The sequence below is a fragment of the Meriones unguiculatus genome, chromosome 10 (genome assembly GCF_030254825.1).
Source record: "Meriones unguiculatus strain TT.TT164.6M chromosome 10, Bangor_MerUng_6.1, whole genome shotgun sequence".
Classification (NCBI taxonomy): domain Eukaryota; kingdom Metazoa; phylum Chordata; class Mammalia; order Rodentia; family Muridae; genus Meriones; species Meriones unguiculatus.
The window spans coordinates 101768696-101794273 of record NC_083358.1 but is presented as its reverse complement, the minus strand read 5'-3'; the positions used below and the strand labels follow the sequence as shown (position 1 = coordinate 101794273).

The 25578-nt window shown below is 46.0% G+C and overlaps 1 long non-coding RNA gene across 3 annotated transcripts in view; it reads right to left on the bottom strand.

Annotated features, from left to right (window-relative positions):
* Nucleotides 1–439: 439 nt before the first annotated feature.
* LOC132656946 (uncharacterized) overlaps nt 440–25578 on the bottom strand; it is a 29453-nt gene continuing 4314 nt past the window's right edge. Inside the window, exons 2-6 of one of the 3 annotated variants that reach the window (XR_009594786.1) lie at nt 16952–17097; nt 14898–15001; nt 14408–14484; nt 2335–2522; nt 440–579 (exon numbers count right to left, since the gene is read on the bottom strand). This is a non-coding gene — a long non-coding RNA (uncharacterized LOC132656946). Of the gene's footprint in view, nt 580–2334; nt 2523–3924; nt 14485–14897; nt 15002–16951; nt 17098–25578 lie in introns of those variants that run through there. The other 2 variants (XR_009594785.1, XR_009594784.1) reach the window with 2 other exon arrangements.

Sequence of the window (25578 nt, the reverse complement as noted above, 5' to 3'; positions counted from 1 at the left end):
CAGTTGTGAGTTGCCATGTGGGCACTGGGAATTGAACTCTGGTTCTCTGGAAGAGCTGTCGGGGATCTTAACCACTGAGCCATCTCTCCAGCCCCTGATGCATCTTAATTTTAGAGATATTAGAATATGGAAATGCACGTTTGATGCAGTAAAAAACAGAATTTGCATTTTGTAATTAAGAATTTCAGGGGGCTACACCGAGTAGTATTGATGATGTGGACTGACAAGTGCCTTTTGGAGCCCTTACTTGGTCACTTACTAGCTTGTTCTAAGCCCTGTGAGACCCAGAGAGCTGTAACAGGAAGAGCCCAACACACACACACACAATGAGCTATTTTTATATTCCTATGATTTTGACATTTTATTGTTAGAGGTTAAGTAATCTAGCTTTCAATCAATGTACTCCTCACAAAATAAACAAACAGCTTAAAAGGGTCTCTGTAGTTTGAGGTTAATACCAATACTGTCAAGTCTGAATGAGCACTTACAAAAAGAAGGAACTGATATTCCTGCTGTAAGCTCTGCATCTTCCAGAGTAGACAGTAGCATAATGATGTTCTAATCAGAGCTGACAAGACACTGGCAAGAAGAAAAAAGAATGATCAGAAACACTGTTTGAAACGTGAGTTTGTATTTACTTTTATTAAGGATAAATGTTACTCTAATGACCTTGTGGTGTATGAATTGATTTTAGTACATATTTGCAATAAATAACGTTAAGACCTTGGAGAAGTAGGTCTGTCCATCAGAGTTACCCAGGGGTTTGTGTTGGTGGAACTAGAACTACAACTGCAATGATAGAGACCAGAATTTGGGTCTCAGCACCCATATAAGAGATAGGTGTTCAGCATACACCTGTAAGCCCAACTTCAAGGAGGTAGGTGAGTCCCAGAGACAGGAGGATCCCTGGGGCTTGCCAAAATAAACCACATCAAAACAAAACCCAACAACCGAACCAAATCAAAACCCAATGAAGCATGAAAATATCCCGAGGTTTAGGGAGACTCTGCCTCAGAGAAATACGTGGAGAATAATAGAGGAGGACACCCAGGGCTTCTGGCCTCCAAGCACATCATGGGTACATGCACCCCAACACACACACAAACTCACTCACACACACACACACACACACGTACACAAAAGTAAATAAAACTGTTTGTTTGTTTGTTTTTGTAAGATAAGGTTTATTTTGTAGCCTCGGGTCTCCTGAAACTCGCTCTGTAGACAAGGCTGGCCTCGAACTCATAGGGATCCGCTTGCCTCTGCCTCCTCGGTGCTGGGATTAAAAGAGTGCACCACCACCACTGGGCCGCTAAATCTTTTTAAAAAATAATTCCAGGGCAGATCATCAGCCTAAAAAAGAACCCAGAGCTACAGAGGATATTTTTCGTTTAAGTTTTAAAGAAGATTTGTTTTGTTTTAAATTACGTGTGTATGTGTGGGTGGGTATGTACACATGAGTGCAGGTACCCGAAGAGGCCAGAGGAGGGCATCAGATCCTTCTGGAACTGTAGTTAGAGGCACTTGAGAGCTGCCTGACATGGGTGCCAGGAACTGAACTGTGGTCCTCCAGAAGACCAACAAGCACTCTCAACCTCTGAGCCTTCTCTCCAGGCCTTCGCATTCTCATTAAAAAGAGAGAGAAAGAAAGAGAGAGAGTGAGAGAGAGAGAGCACTAATGCTGTAGTAAACACTGTGGGAGAAATGCCTTCCTGGTGACTCCATAGGAATGTGTCAGGGTTGAGTCTTGCACTGAGCAAGCTTCATTCACATTTAATACTGAATACAGAAGTGGGAAACAAAAGCCAGTGTTTAATTAGGATGTTATTATTCATCCGTGGTGGGCTCCCAGCACTCTGTCCTGTTTTCATTAGAGAAACATCATCTCCTCATTAGCAACCCAAGTTGTGTCCCAATTTTGCCTGCCTGGGGGCTGGTGATTTTTTTTTTTTTCAAGGAGCAGCAGCTGCAAGGAACCACTGCTGTGTGCCCAGGGAGAAAGACTGATGGGGGAAGAGAAGTGGGTTCTTGAGTGCTTACTGGGAGGGAGGCTCTAGGGTGACAGCCCCAAGCACAGAAAACAAAGGAATCTGAGGTACTACATTGCGCTGGGAAGGTGGCCAGTTCGCCCATTAAATTAGTGTCAATGCTGGGATTAAAAAAACAAACTTCCCCCCCAATCTAATAAAAAACCTTTTTTTTTTTTTACTCGTCAGCAGCTTCCACAGCGAAGTTTTCTCGGAGGCCCCCGAGGCTGGGTGAGTACCTGCAGAGTCCTCTCTCCCTCACAACGCTGTTGTACAATGGTGTAATTATGTGAGTGTAATTGCTTACCTGCCCTCTTCCCACTCGACCGTGACCTCCCAGGGAAGGAGAGCGTGGCTTGTTCCGGGCCGTGGTGCTGGCCTGTGAAACATGCGGCGCCATGCTCAGCTTGATTAAAAGAATGAATGGACGGGCTGACCTGGTTCAGGTCTTCCATTGAAAACTCTCTGAAATGTCCAGTGGGGCTCAGTGCTGGCCTAGGGAAGCAGAGATTTTTAAATGAAGCTGGCGTGGCCTTCTTAGAGAGGCTTAATGCAGGATTCTTAATTAAACAGATGAATCTGATGAGATCCACCTTTATAGACTGACTCACAGGGCTGGCAAGATGGCTCAGTGGATTAAAGGTGCTTGCTGCCAGGGGTGACCTGAGCTTGATCCTACTCTCTCAAGTTGTCTTCTGACACATACATGCACACACAAGAAAATAAATGTAATTGATATATATTTCTTTAATGATTTACACACACACACACACACACACATACACACACATACTCACACACACTCCCCTGGGTATATCTGGCCTTAGTTCTTGTGGAAAAAAAAGGTGGAGGGCCAGCTCTGGCTTTGAGGGTATCGACAGTGTCGACCAGAGCTGAGTAGTAGAGAGACAGCTTCTTTCCATCCCTCTGCCTCCCCCCTTCTGTTGTGGCAACACTGTTCAGTTTCCCAAGGACAATGTGGTCAAAAGGATGTCTGAATGTGAGTCCCGACAGGGAAGTCTAACTAACCATTTTGGATCTGGAAAGCAGCGGTCTGCCTTGGGCAGCAATTCCACGGAGAAGCAATTGGAGATGTTGAACCCAAGGCAGACAGGAACATGGCCTTGGGAGGCCAAAAGAATTGTGAGTGGGAGTCTGGGGGGGGGAGGTGAACTGGATCAATAGGTGAACGTTACCAGGAGTTCCTTTCTGCTCTTACCAAGGAGCAGAAACTCTTTTCTCATTGTGCCGCTGAAATTGGGAATGATGTGTTAGACGAGGCTGAATTCCCTGCCACACACTGAATGAGCAAACCATGGGAAGCAGTCAGGGTGATGATTCTAAGAACCTCAGTTTTCTTTTCAGCATCTGATTGTCAAGTAGTTCGGTTCCTTTCAAAAGGTATTTCATTGCCCTTGATGTGACTCCTATAAGGGTCGGGTTTCCAGTCTCTCCCATTCTTTCTGAACTTTTGCTCTCGGAAAGTTGGAAGTCAAGAGCTTGTACAAGCGAGCTCTAAACAGATGGATGAGGTTCTGAGCAAAATCCCCCCGGATAATGCAGTGGAATATATTCTAAAATATGAAACAGATAAGCAAAATAGCTTTTATTCCCTTTCTTGAACATCCCAGAAGCACCACTCTTGAAGATTGAGCTGTCAGAGTCAAAGGCTCTGAAATTAATGCAGCGCAATTTTCTGCCATTTGTGATAGATTTCTGGCCTTTTTATGCATATGAAAGTCTCAGGCACGAGCAGAGGCGAAGCTCAAGGGGAGGGAGGTTATTCCCACAGACTTCCTCCAGCCCTTCCCTATTGTCTTCATTTGATCACAGCCTTTTGTCTTGCACCGAATAACAATAAAATAAAATAAAAAAATGAGGACAAGTGAGAAAGAAAACCAATGATGCAATTTTAATGTTCCTCCAACAACATAAACAGAATTAAGATGTTCTTCGATTTTAGACAAAGGAAGAAGGATTTGGTTAAGGGCAAAAGAAAAATTTGTATCATTTTCTGGAAAGCACCTTTTGGGAGTGCTGTAACTTTTGTACACACACACACACACACACAAACCCATAGAACATTATTTCCAGAGCTGATATAGCCTTAAAAACGATGAACATTTTGGTCCAGATTCTTATTTCTTTGTGATTTGTAGTTTGTCTGACATGGATGCAATCCCATAAGTCTTTCTGAACACTGTTTTTTAATTGCATTTTCCTTCCTTCCTTCCTTCCTTCCTTCCTTCCTTCCTTCCTTTCTTTCTTTCTTTCTTTCTTTCTTTCTTTCTTTCTTTCTTTCTTTCTTTCTTTCTTTCTTTCGTGTGTGTTCAAGCATGTAAACACATGCTATGGCATGGAGCATGTGTCAGAGGACAACTTGCAGGAATCAGTCTCCCACTGTGTGGGACCCAGGGATTGAAGTCAGGTTGTTGGGCTCAGCAGCAGCTTAGCTGATGCTGAGGCATTTCACCAGCCCTGAACCCTAAGTTTGAACTAGCCATTGCGCTTTCTTTTCCTTTTTCCTTTGCCTACCCCCAAGACACATTCTACCCCCAAGGCCTTTTCATCCAGGCTGTCTGACCTAAAGTAGCCCCACCTCCCAGTCATTTTCCATGTTCTTCCTCAGCACTTAGTATCCCATAGTGCACTGAGCATCGTGTTGCTTCTTCAGTTGGAATACAGTCTGTAAAGTCGGACTCTCATCTCTCTGGTTCCTAGATTGTCCCCGGCACCAGGAATCACAACTCACACACGTGTTCTGCCAGTGCCTTCTCTGCCCGTTGCCACTTTCAGCTGGAATTCCTGGACTCCTTTTGAGGCACAGGGATCAGGTTATACTAACCAATTCTTTTACTCTGTGGCACTATCTTCCGTCCTCCTCAACATCCATCCCTGTTCATGTTACCCCATCATCCACTTGTTATGATATTTAATGATTTCTGTTGTCTAATATAAGCACTGTGCCTTTTCAGCTTGTTGACCTCACCGCTCCAATGCCCTCTTCCACCTCCTCCTCCTCGTCCTTTGGCATTTCCTCTTCCTCTAACCCTACCCCTCATTATCTGTGATGTCACTGCACACTAAATCAGGACCACCACATTACCCAGCTACCACCCCTGCACCTACCTCCTCTCCGCACCCATTTCAGACTCCTACCTCCATCGCTATAATTGCTCTTTGCGTCATTACAATCAGCTGCCTTGCCCGTGTCTCATTCTTAATGTCTGCCTGGTAAAATTCTAGTCCTGATTAAATCCAACTCACTGTCTGCCCCTCACCTGCAATCATGACTGGGAAAAATACACACCCATATTGATTTGTTTCATTTAAATTCATGGTCATGAGCCTCAGGGGAGCCCTCTGTGCTGTGGGGAGTGCTCCTTTGCTCACCTAGATAATTGGCTCAGAACTGTTGATATCTTCTCCTCTCTCCTCAGACCCATTCCTGTCACCCTCTCCCCATTCTCAGCTGATGACCTTGTGTATTGTTTCACTGAGTCAAGGGAACTTTCCATGGCGTCCATCCGTCTGTCTGCACACTGACTGCCCTCCTATTACAAGAAGTGAAGAGTCCACGCCTCCGTCTAAGGCCAAACTCTCCGATTTGTACATCTCTCCCTCCCCTACTCAAAGTGGTTGCAGACTGACCTCTCTTTCTTCTGTTTTGCCACTTTTTGCTCTTTACTGGATCATGCTTATCAGCACAGAAAACATGCCATAATATCTCCCATCTTAAAAATAAAGTCATCCCCACAATCCACTCCATCAATGGATTTCTCTGTGCCTCTGCAGCGAAGCTCCTTTGAAAGAGTAATTACTGTTGTTATCTTCACAGCCTCATCTCTCTCTCTCTCTCTCTCTCTCTCTCTCTCTCTCTCTCTCTCTTTCTCCTAATATGCTCCTTCCTCCATGGGTGGAAGTGTTGCCAAGGTCCCCTTCGCCAAACCTAGCACCCAGATCTCAGGACTCCGTTCCAGACCTTTCATATACCTTTGGCATGGCTCATAAACGACTATTCCAATCCGCCCCTAAGATCTCTCTCTCTCTTTTGCTCTTCCATCTCTACCCTTCAGCCTCTACTTTCCAAGCATCCTTGCACATCCTCCTCCCCAGCAAAACTGCAGACGTAGGGCTCGGTCTTGAGCCATCTCTCCTTGTTTCCTCACTTTTCCTGTGGAAAACACTGTTGACTGGTAGCCTAGAAAACAACGTGTCCCCACCTCATGGTTCTGAAACATGGAAAATCCACGGTGGTGGCACCACCAGCCTAGCCTCTGGTAAGAATCGGGTTCTCACAGACTGTACTTCCCCGCTGGGTTATTGCATGGTGAAGGACTGGCTGCTTTCTGGGGTCTCTTTCATAAAAGCTTTCATTCCATTTTTTCAGAATCCTCATAAATTCATCATTTCCCCCTAATCCCACTCCCTAAAGCCATCACTTGGGGTTTAGGATTCCAGGATATATATTTTGGAAGAACACATATAGACTATAACAGCTTAGATGGACTCATCCAGTCTCATAGCTCTAGAGATCATTTCCCAGGTAGCAAACATCTGTATTCCCAACACTCTGGAATTTGAGACAGAAAGATGATGAGTTCAAGACCAGCCTGAGCTATGTAGCAGGACCTTATGTCATAAAATAGAAACAAAACAACCTTTCCCCCCATAAAGATCATCTCTCAGATGTTTATCACCGGCCTTGACCTCTGTCCTGTACTCCAAATGTAAATATCTGGCCCCTTTTTGGTATTTCCACATAGCTAATAAGAATCTCAAATGTCACACTTGCCAACTGAACACATGGTTTCCACACTACCCTCACCTCCACCAAAGCTACTCTTCCCCTGGAACCACTGGCTCCGTCAATGGCATTACAGTGCCTCCTTTCCCCAGACCAAAAAGATGTGAGTCATTATTGACCTCTCACATCTACAACCCTCATTCGATTTATAAGCAGCCTGCCCAATTCCACTTTCAAAATACAGATGGCCTTTGTTCATCCTGTTTTAGGCAGTCATGTTGATGAGACTTTATGGGTTAGCCATGCCAAAGTAAACAGAGGAAAAGTCACAAAGCCTCACCCCTCCAGAGAGAACTGCAGACAGCCCAGGAATGCTAAGAGAAGGAGAAATAGTCCTCCCCAAAGATGAGTACACCAACTGGTTATCCAGTGCCAAATAGTCATCCCTGAAAACATACATATAAGAAACATGATAGAGATTGAGTGGGCTATATGTAGGAATCTGTATACATGCATGTGTGCATGTAAAAACTTAATGAAAAAGGAGGCCAGGAATTTGAAAGAGAAAAAGGCGGGGTATATGTGAGGGTTTGGAGGGAGGAAAGGGAAAGGATAATGGTGTATAGTCTCAAAAATGTAAGAAATAATAAAAAAAAACCCTTACAGTCATGATTTAAGATGGCTCCACTGATAATTCCTCAATGATGAATAACTGTCCTTTAGTAAAAACTGTCCTTTAACTTTTGAATTTTGATCGTTTCTCAAAAAAATAATACTTATTGGTGCAAGCCTTTAAACCCAGTGCTCTGGCAGACAGAGGCAGGCAGAGCTCTGTGAGTTCGAGGCCAGCCTGGTCCACAAAGCAAGTTCCAGGACAGCCAGGGGCTCTGTTACACGGAGAAATCCTGTTTCAAAAAAACAAAATAATGATGATGATGAGGAGGAGGAGGATGGTGTTAAGCCACATCTCTCATGATTAGGAAACTGTCCATATTTCATTGGTCAGCTCTGTGCAGTAGATTAGGTGTATTGAAATTATTTTAAACTCATTTTCAATTTATTGTGAATTTTTAGATAATAGCTCCGCCATAAGTCATTCCTTGAGTATGTATCTGTGTAGTAGTCTGTTTTTTCCTTTTCTTTTTGCTATGGCATAATTCCTGAGAAAATAACTTGCAGGAGTGAGATGTCTTGGCTCATGTTTCAGAGATTTCATTTCATGGTTGTGGGCTCCATTGCTACCGGCTCCTCTTGCTATAGGGAGAGCACTGTGGCTGTCACCGCAAAGGCCGATGAGCCTTGGTGGAACTAACTTTTTAAGTGGTGCTTTATCCAGGAGGCTGGTGCTCTGAAAAGAAGTAGATTAAGATCCCAGTAAACAACACCCCCAGTCATGATTATTTACATAGAGAGAAGGGGGTGTAGGGAGGGGGTGTAGGGAAGGGGCAGAAAGGCTGTCCATTGTTTCAAGGTTCCCCTTTGTTTCTCTGGTCTGGAGGTCGGCCACCATTCTGAGATTTGAGATATCCACATTGCTTTTGTTATTGTCCCTTGCACCCTGACCTTGGGCTCAAGCACTTTGCCTGGTTAGTTTCTGCTCATTTTAACCTTGTACAACTCCACCAGACTTCAAAGCACATCCCCAGTGACACAATTCCTTCAACAAAACTACGCCTACTCCAACAAGGCCACGCCTATGAGCCTGTGGGAACTATTTGCTTTCAGACCTCCCCATCCCACTCCCCATTCCCCACAGGCTTTTAGCTATATCATAATGCAAATGCATTTAGTCCAACTTCAAAAGTCCTCATTGTCTATCACTGCATCAGCACTCTTTAAAAGTCCAAAGATTCAAGTCTCTTCTGAGACTCATGCAATCTCTTAACCGTAACGCTTATAAAATTAAAATGAAAAAGCAGATCACACACTTCTAACATACAATGGCACAGGATGTGTATTACCATTCTGAAAGGGATGAAAGGGGGTATAATGAGGAAATACGGTGTCATAAATAAAGCTGAAAACCAGCTGGGCAAACTCCAAACTCGGAATCTCCATGTCTCATGTCAAAATGCTCTTCGGATCTCCAACTCCTTCAGCTTTGCTGACTGCAACACACTTCTTTCTCTTGGGCTGGTTCCACCTCCTTGACAAGCGTCTCACGGCTCTGGCACCTCCAACATCTTGGAGTTTTAAAGCAATCCAGGCTTCACCTTCACAGCTTCACACAGTGGCTTCTCAGGCCTCCATGCAGGGACATCCCTGATGCGTGCCTGACCTCAGCAGCTTTCCTTACCCGTGGATGAAGATTCCATAATTTCTTCCTCCAACAAAGCCACGTCTATTCCAACAAGGCCACGCTTCCAACAAGGCCTTAACTCCTACTGGCTACTCCCTGTGAGCCTATGGGGACCATTTTCATTCAAACCATCATAGGGGCTTTTATAGTATCAGATGGTCCATGACCATCATGGCAGAGGGCATGGTGGCAGGCATTCAGGCAACTCCCTGGAACAGTAGCTGAGAGCTTACATCTTCATCCACGAGCAGGAGGCAGAAAGAGCTTCACTGGAAATGACATTGGACTTTGAAACCTTAAAGCCCACCTCCAAGTGTGGCCTTTAAGAAAGCCCATATGTCCTATTCCTTTCTAAGCATTCAAACATATGAGCCTATGGGGGGGTGGCATTCTCATTTAAACTATCACAATAATACAGAATATAAAATTGGCCCTCTCGGTCTCTCCTGCCCCTTAGCATCCTAAACTCCACTGTGACTCATCTATAAGATCTGCAGCTTACGAAAGATTTGCTCATCAGTCTGGTGTTTTAACCAGTAATGAAACTCTCCAAGACAGAGTTGTATATATTAGAATATTCCACATGAAAAAACAAGCAGTTATGACTTGGTGTGAAACTATTTTAGACAGAAACAAATGATCATAAACAGAATATAAGCAGGAGCCAAAGCTAGAAGACACTCCGTGTTGTCAGTTAGCCGTAGAAATCATTTCTACATAATGATCTGTTACTTTTGTGAGGACTGAAATAAATTGACTCCATTTTTGCTGTTGGCTTTGAGATATGGTCTCCTTACAAAGCCTAGGCTGGTCTTGAACTTATGACCTCCCTGCTTCAGCACTGCAAGCACCTAGCATGATTTTGTTTTGATTTTGACCTCACTGTTTTAAACAGAGGACTATATTTTAGTTTTATATCTGCGTGTTGAATTTTGACTTTGGGGATTTTAATGACCTTTAAGCACCTTACACACACCGTCTTTAAGTTTCATCTTTCACAACCTTGTGTGGTTTTTCTCAGACATTTTGCAACATGCTTAAGCCTCTTGGGTTTGTCCACATCTTTTCTTTTCCATTTTAGAAAACTATAATCATTTTATCTAAAGAGAAAACATTATTTTACCATACACAATCCTCCCTTATTAGAAAATTCTCTTTTCTATGTGGCTTTCCTTACCAAAAATTAAATCCTTACATGTAGAGCATTCTCTATATACTCTTTATTCCCACTTACTGTTTTCTCTGTAGTGCATTCTTTTCCATAACATGAGAGCAACACAGCAGACAAATTCAGCTTTTATTAAAAGACTTGAATCCACATTATACTTTTGAGATAATATATCAAATTAATATAATCTATCCATACATCGTTAAACTATACTTTTCTTCTTTGTTGAAAACCCTAGGCAGACTGTATTACCATCTGAATGTTTTAATATTTTTTTTCTCTTATCTCACAAAAGTCTGAGAAAGAATATTATGTTCTAGCAAGAGTTGGCCAAGATGATGGGCTGGACAGAAAGCTTCCTTGTGTAAGAAAACTGGCCAAAGGGAGAGAAAATCCACAGAAAAATCTCCCTATATAAATTCTGTAATTATAGTTTGGGATACAGAAGACCTTCACTCCCCTGATGGCTTGGGGGATATAGAATAGGCTACTTTTTAAAACTGGAGGCATAAGCGTAGTCAGACTAATTTATCAGCGTGTGCTCCAAGAGGCTGTTGCCAGCAATGTGGCTGTTACCCATTCTAAAAGTTAGAACTTTGGTTTTTTGAATTGGATTATTTGGTTTGTTGGTGCTTCATTTCTTGAGTTCTTTGTATATATTGGATATTAGTCCTCTGTCAGATGTAGTGCTGGTGAAGATCTTATCCCAATCTGAAGACTGCTGTTTTGTTCTACTGGCGGTGTCCTTTCCTTTGCAGAAGCTTTTCAGTTTCATGAGGTCCCATTTATTGATTGTTGATCTTAGAGCCTGTGCTGTTGGTGTTCTGTTCAGGAATTGTCTCCTGTACTAATGAGTTCAAGGTTATTCCCCACTTTCTCTTCTATTAGATTTAATGCATCTGATTTTCTGTCAAGGCCTTTGATTCGTTTAGACTTAAGGTTTGTGCAGGGTGATAAATACGTATTTATTTGCATGCTTCTACATGCAGACATCCTGTCAGACCAGCACCACTTATTTACGATGCCTTCTTCTTTTTCCATTGTATAGTTTTGGCTTCTTTGTAAAAAATCAAGTGTCCATAGATTTGTGGGTTTATTTCTAGGTCTTTGACCCAGATCCCATTGATCAACCTGTCTGTTTTTATGCTAATACCAGGCAGTTTTTATTACTATTGCTTTGTATATGACTTGAAATATGGAATGTTGATGCCTCTGGAAGTTCTTTAATGGTACAGAATTTTTTTTAGCTATTCTGGGTTTTTTATTTTTCCATATGAAGTTGAGCTCTGTACCCAATTAAAAAATGGGGTACAGAGCCAAAGTGAGAATTCTTAACATAGGAATCTCTAAGAGCTGAGAAGTACTTAAATAAATGTTCAACATCCTTAGTCATCAGGGAAATGCAAATCAAAATGACTCTGAGATTCCATCTTACACTCATCAGAATGAATAAGATCAAAAGCTCAAGTGACAGCACATGCTGGAAAGGATGTGAAGAAAGGGGAAGCCTCTTCCATTGCTGATGAGAGTACAAACTTCTACAACGAGTTTGGAAATCAATCTGGCACTTTCTCAGAAAATTGGGAATAGTTCTACCAGCTATATCATTCCTGGGCATATATCCAAAAGATGCTCCACCATACCACAAGGATACCTGCTCAACTATGTTCATAGGAGCTTTATTCAGAATAGCCAGAAACTGGAAACAACCTAGATGCCCCTCAACCAAAGAATAAATAAAGAAAATGTGGTATATTTACACAATGGATTATTACTCAGCTATTAAAAACGAGGAAATCATGAAAATTGCAGGCAAATAGAAAAGATTATGCCAAGTGAGGTAACCCAGAAAAGCAGCTATGGTATGTAGTTATAAGTAAGTAGTATGGTATGTAGTTATAAGTATGTAGTTACTTATAACTACATACCATATATGTTAGTAAGTATATGTTAGCCATATAATATAGGATAACCATTCTACACAGACCCAAAAACAGCTAAGTGACAAACAGGGCTCAAGGGAGGATGCTTGACTCTCGCTCAGAAGGGGAAATAAAATAGATATCGGAAGTGGATGAAGAGAGAGAACTGGTTGAAAGAGTGGGTGGGAGGGGGAATGAGGGTGGGGATCAGGTGAGGGGAGGGCAGGGATGGGAGGTCAGAGGACTGGGGGAGACAAGGGAAACTGATGGGGGAGGGCATCTCTGGAACAAGGGGGAGATCCGAGACAGGGTAGGCTCCTGGGAGGATTTGGGGGTGGCTCTAGCTGAGGTTCCCAGCAGCTAGGGATTTGGAGACTGAAGTAGCCACCTTCTATAGCCAGGCAGGACTTCTAGTGGAGAGAGGGGGACACCAACCTACCCATAAAACCTTCGACCCAATGTTTATCCTCCCTATAAGATGTGCAGGGATAAAGATGGAGCAGAGATTGAGGGAGGGGCCAAACAGTGACTGGCCCAACCTGAGACCCACCCCGTGGGAGAGAACCACGCCCTGATTCTATTAATGATAACTCTGCTATGCTTTCAGACAGGAGCCTAGCATAACTGTCCTGAGAGGCTCCACCTTGCGTCAAATTGAAATAGATGCAGAGACCCACAGCCAAACATTAAGTAGAGCTCAGGGGATCTTGTGGAAGGGTTAGGGGAAGGATAGAGAGACCTGGAAGAAACAAGAACTCCACAGGAAGACCAACAGACTCAACTAACCTGGGCTCAGGGGGGTTCACAGAGACTGAACCACCAACCAAAGAGCATGCATGGACTGGACCTAGGTCCTCTACACATATGTAGCTGATGGACAGCTCGGTCTTTATGAGGCTCCCCTAGCAATTAGAGCGGGGGCTGTCTCTGACATGGACTCCCATTGCCTGCTTTTGGATCACTTTCCCCTAGCTGCCTTGTTGGCTTCAGGGGAAGAGGATGTGCTTAGTCCTGATGAGACTTGATGTGCCGGGGTGGGGTGGCAGTCATGTGAGGGGTTCCCCTTTTCTGAGGAGAAGGGGAGGAGGAAAGGGAAAAGAGGGTAAGAAGGTCGGACCGGGAGAAAAGGAGGCTGCAATAAGGATATGCATTGAGAGAAAAAATAAATGAATAAAAACGAAGTTAAAAAAATGTCATAACTCTTTGCTCTTAGATTATTCACCAATGGGGTAATGAGGGATCCTTATCATTTGTGTAGAACCTGAAGTCATACATAAAATTCTTTTCTGTTAAAAAAAAAATCTTTTTGCGTTCAAGGCCAGCCTGGTCTACAAAGAGAGTCTAGTACAGCCAAGGCCACACAGAGAAACCCTATCTCAAAAAAAAAAAAAAAGTTAGAACTCTGAAACAAGCTAGACAACAGGACAGAACAGAGCAGAACAGGTGCCCTCGTGGGCCGTAACCTGAGAATAAAAACCGTGCAGAATATGCTTTGAAATCGAAGGCCAAACAAGCCTTCGCCTGGGCACCCAACCAGAGAGCACAATGATCCAGTACATGAAATGAAGGCAAGATAATCTATGTACCAGGGACCTGGGAAAGAAGAAGTTTCTGAGTCACTTGTTGGCTGCTTAAGAATTTTCCAGCCTGGAACTCTGGGCTCCCCAAGTCCAGCACTGATGATGAGACCTCAGTGACTCAGCGACTCTGGGTGGTCTTGAAGCTGTCCTTGTGGGGTTGCCAGAGTTTGACAGAGCTGCCTGCGACCACAGCAGCCAGTGAACGGTGCCAGGAACTAAGTCTCTAACTGCACTTTATTCGGCAAGCTGGAGAACCCAAGGTAGCAGATAAGCATCTTCATCATGCTGCTTACGCCTCAGCTCCAGCAAGCAGAGTGTGGGGGCTGGGGAAGCGGAGGGGGGACCAGAAGCAGCTGATCCTTTCAGGGCTCAGTTTTGATCCTCCTCTGGAGTGGCCATCCCCATTTCTGAGACTAGTGATGTCTGTGTTTTTCTTGTTGCCCTTTGCACTCCGCCTCATCCTGAGGCTGTTTCCAATCCTGAGTCTAGATCATGGCTGCTGGTTTGGCTGGCCGGTGGTGAGAGAGTTAACGCTGAACAACACCTGTTAGTGTGTACATGCTACAGCAGAACAACATGTACATGCATATTCCTTTATACCATAAGGAGTAGGTGTGTCTCTACAATACAGATTGTAAGAGTGCGCCATCCATCCAGCCCTTACCTGTAAGGCAGAGCATTCTGGTATGGGAAGTCTGTGTAGAGGAGAGTGCTCATAGTGTGTCAGCCAGGATGCAGAGCCTGGGGAAGGTATGGGAAGAAGGGAGGGAGGAAGGGGAGGAGAGAGAGAGAGAGAGAGGAGCTCTGTAACAAGATATACCCTCCAAGGTACATGCCTTACTTCCTCAAGAGCCACCTCCAAAAGTTTCCATCACCTTCTAATAATGCCATCAAATTATGCGTTCTTCAGTAGATTAATACGATGATTAATGGGGTAAAGATTTTAACCGGTGAGGATAATGACGTGTATAAACAAACAAAGCTTGATTACAGCTACGATCACTCTCATCCAGGTTCAAGGCCCCGCCATTCCTCTCTCTGGTACTATAGTACCCTCCCCAGTGACGTCACTAGTGCCACCCCTGTCCTATACTGCGTGCACTACACAAGCAGAATGACATTTTGGGTGGAATGCAGAGGAGACAGGGTCTCACCTAGCTGAGGTTGGCCTCAGTTAACCGTGTAGCTGTGAATTTGAACTCTTGATCCTTCCAGCTCCACTTTCCAAGTGCTGGGATTAAAGTCCTCTGCCACCATGCTGAAAATGTAAAACAGGTCATGAGCACTCTTGCCTAAATCCTCCCATCACTCAGCATCAATCCTCGGGTTCTCATGGAAGTCTGCAAAGCTCCATGTCAGCTCTGTCCGACAGAGCTTTGTGCTGTCTGCAGTGATGGAGGTGTCTCCCTCTGCCCTGGCCAGTGTGGCACTACAGGCAGCTGTTAACATTTCTGATAAGGCTATGACAACCAAGAAAACTGTATTTGAATTCAAACAGATATTTTACATACATTTGCTTATTGTATGTGGGAACATATATACATGCCATGGCCATGGTATATGAGGGTCAGAGGACAACTTGCAAGAGTGAGTTCTCTCTCTCCTCCCACCACCAACGTGCTGGGGGTTAAACTCAGGTCCCCTGGTCTGGCAGGACCCATTTATCCACTGAGTCATCTCCCCACATGTTTTTTTTTAAGACTTTTAAATTTTATTTTATGTGTATGTTTGCATATATGTTTACCATGTGCGCTCAGGTGCCCAAGGGCACCGGAAAGAAGGCATCAGTTCTCCTGAAAGTGGAGTTGCACGGGGTTGTAAGCCCCAGAATGTGGATGGAGAGAGCCAAACCCAGGTCCTCTGCAACAACAGCCAGTGCTCCTAACTGCCGAGCCACCTTGCTAGCCTCTTGATTAAAATAGATTAATTAATTAAGGCTCCTCTCATTATGACTCTTTCCAATTTAAATAGCAACATGTGTCTGTTCCTGGTGGACAGTACAGCCCACTGCCTTGATTTTGCCTCATGTCCATTCATTCATGCATGCATGCATGCACAAACTTTTGCTGTAACAGCCACTGAGCGCACACACTTTTGGTTGACAAATGCTTCACAATGAGATGTATCCCCATTCCTTCCAACTTTGCCTCTTATCCTTTCTCCTGTTTATTTATTATGTGTGTTTGTGTGTGTGTGCATGTGAGCATGTATGTACCACAACAGCACACACGTGGAGTTTGGAGGACAACTTTCGGGAGTTGGTTCTCTCCTTCCAATGTGTGGGCGTCAGGGGTCTAACTCAGGTCTTCAGGCTTGGTAGCAAGCAGCTCTACACAGAGCCGGCTCACTGGCCTCTTCTTTCTCTCTTTGGTTTGGCTCTGGGCACACTGATCCTGCTGCTCCTTGAACATTTAACACAGGGTGCCCATTGTTCTTGTGCCTCTCACTGGCTGGAATTTCTTGTCCTGGTTATCAAATGTCTCTCACTCCCTAGTTTTGTTCTGGTCAAATATTGTCTCTTCATAAATGTTTTCTGAATACGCTACCCACAAAGGCGTCACCTGTGGCTTCTCCATCTTTGTTCTTAAGTCCAGTTCTTCATCCTGACATTTGTGATTGCCTGACGCTGGCTCATCCGCCCTCTCATCTATTAGACTCTTCTGAGGGCTGGGAGCCTGGCCCCTTTCACTACTGTATACCCTATGATGAGCAATTCAGTCATAGCTGACCATGTTCATTAGAGAAATGGGCCTTTGCCGAAAGTAAACACCTAAGCGGTGCTGTTGTACTGAAAGGAGGCTGACACCCATTCAGAAGGCAACGGTGGGCATGTCTGTAAGGTGAAGGAGGCTGCACAAAGGCCTGAGGACCGGGGAGGCAGGTGTTTGAAGAAGTGTGGGGGTGAGCTGGGTGTGGTGAGAATCCGGTGCGAGTGGGTCTACAGGGGCCAACGAGGAGAACAGGAAGTGAAGGAAGAGAAGAGTTCTGGAAGAACAGCCTATGTGGGGAATGATTTGCCTGGGCCTTGAGGGAGGCCACAGAGGCCACAGGCAGACAGGAAGCATCCTCCCCCATCAGATGGAAGGTTTCCTGAAGCTGGACCACAGCTGCTCACAACAGGCCATCTGGTCTAAGACAAACTTCTCAGTATCCCTCCCCAGGGCCCATTCTAGTAAGCTCTGGTCTGTTGACAACAACGCTCTCCTACCTGGGTGGTGTTTGTCTAATGTTTCTTTCTCTTGTCCACATCTGCTCTGCTCCCTGTCTCAGTTCATTAAAATCTTTCATGATGAGGAGCAGCAGGAAGTCTCTTAAGGCCTCGGCTCTAAGCTGTGTTCTCCGTTTCAGCCTCCCCTGTAATAAAGCAGATATTTGATCTCTCTTTGGTCTCTGTGTCTGTTTCTGCCTTCGAATCTGGGGATGCGACTCTCTGCGACTCTGACATCTGTAGCACCAGTTCAGAAGACCACTTTTTCTTTTTTTATTAAAAAAAATTCTCTCTGTGTCTGTCTCTCTGTCTCTGTCTGTCTGTGTGTGTGAGAGAGAGACAGCGAGAGACAGAGAGAGGGAGGGAGAGATGTTTGCACATACACAGTTGCAGGTGCTCGCAGAGGCCAGAACAAGATGTCCAGTGTCATCCTCCTCTGCTGCACTTTACCTTATTTTTTTTTAGACAAGGCCTCTCAGTGAGCCAGAAACTCATCATTTTAGTCTGGCTGGCCAGTGAACCCGAGGTATCCAATGGCTCCAACCTCCCCCTCCCCCCTAGTCCAGTGCTGAGGTTACAGGAACACAGCCGTGACTAGCTTTTCATGTGGGTGCTGTGAATTCAAACCCAGGTCCTTGTGATCTACAGCAAACACTCCTGCTCATGAAGCCACTTCCCCAGCCTCACAACGCCACCATTTCTAAACCCTTCTCCAACTCCTGCACACTCAAGCTCCCTTCCTAGCCTACTACTCTTTCTACATGCCTAACAGTGAGCTCAGGACACCAGGCTCTCACAGTATCGGACAGCAGGTTCCTGTGGCTTCTGGCCTCTCCCTTGTCTCTGCCCTCTATTTCCAGCCCAGAATAGGGACTCAAGAAGCCCACAAATGGAACAGAAGGCTACAACTTGTGAGACGGTGAAACATATACTCTTGGGCAGACTCCTAAGCCAAGGTCTGTCATGTCTTTACCCCTCCACTAGCGAGCTGACTGGCAATATTCAGCTCTCTAGGAAATTCTACTGGGGACCATCAGATTTGGATGGAGAAAGTCAGCACTACTTCATAAAATCCTTGTACTGAGGTGAAGGTGATAGCTCGGTGGGTAAAGACATTTGTTCTGCAAAGTGTTAAGGCCAGAGTTCAAATCCCCAGCACTCATGTAAATAGCTGAGCATGGCTGTGGGTGTCTGTTACCTCAGCAATGTAGATCAGAGACAGGAGGATTCTCAGAAGCTCACTGGCCAGCCAGCCTAGCCAAAAATAGCCTAGCCATTTCAGAGAGAGGCCTTCTGTCAAGGCAGTAGGGCAGAGAACAATAGAGGAACACACTGATGGCCTGCTCTGGGCTTTATCTGCACATGTGCAAACATGCAAGCTTACACACACACATGTATCACACACACACACACACACACACACACACCTTGTACTACCATGGATCAAAATATGTCAATATGTCAACAAACTCATTTTAGACAACTGAATAACTTGATGACTTATTGTATATTAGATGATTATTTTGTTTTGTTGGAGATGATGGCTGTTCATAGATGCAAAGCATATTTATATATATATATATATATATATATATATATATATACATATACACATGTGTATATACCAGAAGTATATGCAGAAGACCTGACAGGTGAGTTGATATAATGTCTGGAATTTGCCTTAAGACTTCTGAACCTAAAGAGATCGGTGTATGAGATGAGCAAGGCTAGAGTATCAGCGTATTTGAAGGTAGGTGATAAGTATGTGGGGTCTCATTTTGTTATTCTTTCCTCTTGTTTTTGTACATCTGAAAACATTTGTCAAGCAAAACTCAATTACTTTTTCTCTCCCCTCAGGAAGCTGTGAGGGTCATCCTCCGTCCAGCGCCCTGTGCTCTATGTACCCATGGATCTATTAGTGCGACAGCTTCATTAAGAACCCTCAGACTCAGCCTTAAAAAAAAAAAAAATGATCTGATGCCGACGGCAGTAAGCTTAAAAAGATGATTCTGGAAAGGTCAAAGGGATTAGGGAGTCAAGAGGGGGTCTGCCCTGGACTAGGGCAAGACCTTCATCACAGTGAGAGAATTTCCATGCCGCAGAAATAGCCATGTGAACCACGGCAGATAAAAGCAGGAGGAGCTCGGGGCTTCAGGCTTTGCTGGCTGTGAGCGGAATTTGCCCCCCCCTCCACGGCTCCACTCCAGAGCCCAGGCCACACAGCAGTGGGAGTAATTAAGCCAGGAAAGGTCATGGATCCATAATTCATGTCTAAAGGGCTCAATTTAATCATCAGCCGCCTCTCCAGTTCCCCACTAGTGTCCACCTCAGTGTGGAAGGGAAAGGGCCACCTGAAGGCTGTGTCCTCTCCCCGGAACAGATAAGGGCAGTTTCTGCTGTCAGTCTTTGCTATTCAAAGTGCCGGGAAGGGGTTCCCCCACAGTAGAGGACTTTATCAAGGTCACACTCTTAACTCTGAGGTCATTGCAGTAGACCATTATAAAATCCAAGCGATAATCACACTGCTACTGTTTACTGAGCACTTAATGTATGCCAGACCCTCTCCAGGAATTATCCCACTTCTAGCAAGTGGTTATATAATCTTCACTTTACAGTTCATGAAATGGAAGTTCAGGTGGGTTATAGACATTGAATAAACCAAACAGACTGGACTGAGATCTGCCTGGCAGTGGCTCGCAGGCCCACAGGAGAAGTCAGAGTGGCTCGCTCAACTCCCCTGGGAACTGGCAGAACCTGAAGGAAGTGAGGATTTCTGCCTTGTGTGAATCCTCTGCTGTCACTCAAGCTGGACTACCCAGCCCAGGACCGCACCAGTGCATTATGGTAGTGCTTTCTTTAGAGTTCTGGAATTTTTTTGCCATGGCATGCTGAGAATAATGGAGGAAGAGGATTTTGGTCTTCACTTGGGTTGGGCACTAAGAGATAGAGCAGATGCCCTAGGAAGAACATGGAGGTAGCAGCAGGATCCCAAAGTAGCTCAGGTAGAAGCAACGGAGGCCACTGGCTCAGGAAGATACTTCTCAGGCATGAAGCCCACTGGACAGCGTCAACCCAGAAGTGCTCTGGAGGCCCCTAGGGCCAGTGTCAGAGAGCCATAGAGGGAGATAGGGATGGGGCGGGGGGGGGGGGAGAGAAGGGGGGACTGCCAAGCTAGGTAACTGGACTCTGTAGAAAGAGCTCCAAGATAGTCCTAGGATCTTCAAAGCAGCTGTTCTCGGCTTTAGGAATCCCAGATGGAAAGGGGGACACCCACCCCCACCCCCATCCCTGCACAACGGGCCTGTGCTCAACTTTAGATACTTGGTGGCCTCTGCTTCCCTTCCTGTCGAGGAGGAATTAATTAGACTCTAAGCCACCACCCTACACTGTGAAACTCCTGTCTTGGCTGGCCTACCCACACGAAACTGACTGAGTTTTTAGGTAACAGACACTGGTACCTAGTCACTTTTATGGGTCCTTGTCCGGGACAGTTACAATAATAGAAATAGCACACCCTAAGTGAGGCTAAGCCAAATGAGGAAAAAAGATGTCAAAGGAGGAAGGCTCCATGCACCGCCTCTGAGCCTGGTCCTGTGGGGGAAGAAGTGATGAGTATTGGAATGAGGGATCTTGTGGACGTGTTTTCTGGGCTAAGGAACTGTCCTAACAAGGTTTGAGGAAGGGAACCCAAGAAAAGCATTGCCTAAGCACCATTCATGAGCCAGAGGCAGGGTGCTGGCGTGCAGCAGTTCAGGGCCTCCCAGGCCAGCATCTCCTTTCCCAACTCAGTTACAATTAGAATGGCTTCTGGGGAAAGCAGACACTTTTCCTTTGTTGGCGCTGTTCGGCTCTAGCGTTTTAGTTGGATGAATAATGAAAGGCCCCTGCCATTCTCCCTCTCCGCCCTAGGTGAGCACAGCTGTGAGGAAAACAATTGGTTTTGGGCAATTTTTATGCACGAGATTATGAAGAATTGGATAGAGGCACACAGGCCATCCAATCCACCTCCTGCTGTGGTGGCGTGCCCTCTGACTCTGCAGGCCCCCTGGGCTCCGGAGCTGTGGCCTGCAGCCACCCCCATGCCTGCTGCTCTCTCTGCAAGCGTTCTTGGAATGCTGATCCTGGTTCCCAACTTCTCCCTGAGGCCCCCTCCGGGAGCCATTTCCTCCTTTCTTGTCCCCTTCCTGAACTCTATTCGTCGGGGCTAAGGCAGGCTCCACCCACCATCTGGCTTCCTGCTTGCCAGCACAGCCCACCCTGAGGAAGCACCCTCAGAGGCAGAGGCCTCTGTATTAACTCAGAGTTTTTAACTTTGCCCCACTCCATTCTCGGGGGTTGCCGAAGGTGCCCAAAAGCTGGATAGCCCATCCCTAGGGAGGGCTTCGGAGTAGCTGTCAGGTATTGTTCAGGAGCGTGACTAAAAAATCGTGTGTGTGTGTGTATGTGTGTGTGTTTTAGGGGAAACAATTATGCAGAAAGGAACAAAATATATTCCTGTCAAGCTTAGCTGCTGTTCTCAGGAACACAGCATCACCCTCCCACTGCACAGCTACCTGGCCTTGACTCTGACTGCCTCTTTCATGCTGAGGCAGAGCCCCTGTTATCCAGACCCTAGACAGGCTCTCTTGGGTTGTGGATCTCTGCTGGGGACCCTTAAAATACTACCACCGCTCATGTCCAAGGCCACACACTCTCTTCCTCTACCCCTCCATTCTCCACCTCTCTCCCAGGCACACGGGTGTTTTGTTAATTTGGGAGGAGGTTTGACAGTCAAAATGCAGTTGATAATGGCCCCTCCTCTGTATGCCCCTCCCTCTGCGCTCTCCCCCCACCTCACCCCCAGGTCTGGAAAGGAAGAGGTTGAGAAGAGAGGGAAAAGATCAGGGATGTAGAGATTGGGGGGAGGGAATGGGGAGGAAATTTTGCATTCCTCATTAGCAGCGCTAATTGCACAGTAATGACTTTGTGTTATTATCAGAAATTTATCCTGGCAAACAGTCAGCTGGCCCAGCAGACACGTACTCGCCTCACAGCGATGGCTTGACACTTGAGAGAATGAGCAATTTCATCTCAGAAAGAAGCTTCTGGAGTCCTGCCTTCTGCTGTACGTGCTGAGAGGTCCTGAACAGGGGCCTCCAGCTTCCTGTGGGAATATTCCTCTGAGGTGGAAGGCTGGGCTGGGGCCTCCCTTACAGCTGACAGAGCCTGGGCATCAAAGATCTGGCCCTGGGGTCCCCTCTCTCACGTGGTCCTGGCAAGGAAGTCTGTTGCCTCCTTCTTTCCCAAAAAGTATTTGTTTTGGCTCAAAACCTTTAGACCTGGAATGTTCCCCCATCCCTTCCAGATCAAGTTACCCAGCAAAACAAGACAAGATAAAACAACTCAGAGTGCTCAAAACAATTCCCCTCCAAGAAGCCTGTCCTTGTTTGGCCCGTGAGACTACCCTGGGGTCCTCCAGTGCTCCTACCCTCATCCTGTAATGTAGGATGTGGACCAGATGAGCCACTAAAGGAACGAAGACAGTGAGACAGATTTAAGGGGTGTATGAGCTTGGCGGTGTCAACAGTACAAGTTTTCAAATGCCATGCCAAAGGTGGGGGTGGGAGTGGGGGGCGCTGAGGGCAGAGGGAGGACGAAAGTGGACACTGGAGCCAGCTCCTGAAGTCTGCTGCCCGTCTACCAACTCATGGGGACCGCTCAGTACTGATGAAAAGGCAGCAGCTTCCATCATCTCTGTTCCACGCATGAGAAAACAGTGGTGCAGAGAGGTTTAGTACCTCGCCCATAGTTGCGCCAATATTTTACCATCCGTTGGTTGCAAAGTTCCAGAGCCTAGAGTGCCCGAAGAACTGTAGAAGCCTGCAAGGTGAGGTGGGCAGGGCAGGGAGGAGAAGACACAGGGGGTTTTCCTCTGAGATCACACAGCTCAGGTCCTGTGGAGGACCCCAGAGTACATAGAGAAGCAGCTGCAGGGAGGGAACAAGGCCGGGTCTAGAGGGGCTTTGCATGCCCTGCTGGAAAGGGCCAAACTTACCACAAGGGGCCAAGGAAGTTTGGGGAATTTTGAGAGAGGATGGCATGTTCTTATGATAGTTTGCAGCATCTGTCGTGATCCAAAGGAAAGATGCTGGGTGCCTCGGCTAGGGTGGTGAGGACGCTTAGCAGAGTCAGAACAGGGCAAGGCTTCAACACGTTTAGAGACTAAGAAGGCCCAGCGACTGGCTGAGTGCACAGAGACAAGGGAGAGGGAAGCATCAGAGGGACCCCAAGGCTCGCAGGTAAAACTCCAGTTCAGATTTTGACTTTCTCTAAGGAGGATGAATGGGCTCACAAGAACGGGCTTGGATGTGTTGGATGGGAGAGGCCTGGGGTCAGGTTGTTCAGAACTGGGAGTATAAAATGCACATGTAAAAGCCTTGAGAGGGAGTTAGCGACACAGAATGAGAGGTCCTGAGGTGTGGGCTCTGGAGTGAGGTGGCCTGAGTTGCAGTCTTGTCGGTTGGCACCTATAAGCTAATAGGGCTGCTGTGAGGACTGAGCAAGCAACATACAACCTAGACTCGCTTAAGGGCTTGGTGAATATGTGGTGCATACGTATAACATTAATGTAATATGTAAAAACGTTACATTGCATTTTACTTATTTCATGTGTATGTGTATGGCGCAGGTATGCCACAGTGGTCATGTAAAGGTCAGAGGACAACTTGAAGAAGTCAGTTCACTCCTTCCACCACACAGGTTCTGGGAATCACACTCAGGTCGTCGGCCTTCTGGGTAATAATCTCCACCTGCTGAGCCATCTTCACGAACCCACAGTGCCACTAACCGTAACAGTATTGCTGCTGGGCATGGTGGTATCCCTGTATGTTCAGCCCTCGGGCAGTGGAGGCAAGAGGATCAGGAGCTCAAGATCATCCTCAGCTACAGATCCAGCTGAAGGCTAGCCTAGGCTAAACAAACAAAAATAGTATTTAACATCTGAAGTTCTTCAGGGGAGAGGGCCCATTCGGAGAAAGTGCTCGGAGACCCAGGGAATAGAGCCGAACCCTGGAGGAGATGCAAGGGTTGGAGAACCGAGGAGGGAAATTTAGGGAGAATCATTCACAGACGTTTCCTGGTCAGTGTAGACATGGCATCTGTGCATAACGGAGGTCAGAGAACTCATTTTAAATCAGTTTCACTTGCGGCCTCTCTTGACAGCAATCTGGTGCGCTCCCTCAGGATATCAGCCCCAAGCAGAGCCTGGGGTCTGCATACAGTGTGGTGTGTCTGAAGTGTCTGAAGCTTGCCATGTGCAGGAAACAGCCCAGGACTGTGTCTCAGTTTCTGCACACCGGGGCTCAGTGAGGACTTAGTAAATGCTGAGAGAGGGCGCACATGAAAGAGGACACAGGCATAAGTTCTGGTCCTGCCACTACTTGACTGTGAACCCAGGGCTTGTTCTCCCTCTCTCTCTCTCTCCCTCTCTCTCAGAAGGCTCTCCAGGGAGATGAGTTACACCTGCTTACACTTTTCTCTTTGGGCTGCTGTTAGTACAGAAGGAGTTGACGCTTGACAGCCTTGTATCAAACACCTCTCACTTTACAAATGAAGGATTAGCCACTACACTCTAGCAAATGGCAGAAACATAGACTCAGCTTGGGGTCTTAGACAGGAAAAAAAAAAAAGAATTTTATCTCATAGTATAGAGGGAAGCTAAAATTTTGTAAACAGCTTTGTTCTTTCCAGGGGCTCTGGCCCCTTCATTCCACAGGAGACTTGAAATCCTTGCTGTCTGAACTCTATCAAAATCAAGGATTAAGACATCCTTTGGCAGGCCTTTTCGAACATGTCACCTTAATTACTTTTGACATTTTATTTGGTTTCCTTTCATTAGTAGAACAGCCAGAGTCTTGAGATTACAAACTCTCTCCAGGCTCCTTGGGGAGGATTCTGAACACTGGGGTTGTGATCTTAGAAAAATCTGGGCTAGGTCCTTTCCTGGAAGCTGGGCTCTGAGCACAGGACCCATTCCAGGTGTAGCAGATCCCCAGGCAGCCTTCTCGAGAGTTCAGGCTCTCCCAAAAGTGAAGCAGTCAAGCAAGCTTTCAGGGGGAGCTGAGCAGCCCAGGTTCCAACCCTGTGCTTTATCAATGACGTTGACTTTTTTCTAAGCCAGCAACTGGGTCCTACAGGCAACTGGAATGGCTAAGGTCCGAGAGCCAAGATCTTTGCAAAGATACACAGGACTAAATCTTCCATTCCTCTATATAATTAATTTCTAAACACCCTTGACATGTAAGAAAGTCTATTTAAAAGTATCATAGCCCTTTAAAGGAACATATAAAAATCTTGCAACCCTACCAACCCTCTCTCAATAGGAAGAAGGAAGAGGCACTGATGTGTGCCTAGAGGGGCTGGACTCCAGTTCTCTGCCACCTCCCAGTTTTCACCATCAGTGAAACCCACTGATTACCTACCTCATCTTCCAGATGGACTATCAGGGCCCACCGGTTCTCCCTATTGTGAGGATTGAATGGAGATAAATTCCTGTTTGGCTGTTTTCATGGACTAGCCTAGCCAACAAGCACGGGTTGGCCTCTGAACAGCGTACCTCCTGGATGCCTGTCCCTGGCCTGGGAAAATAC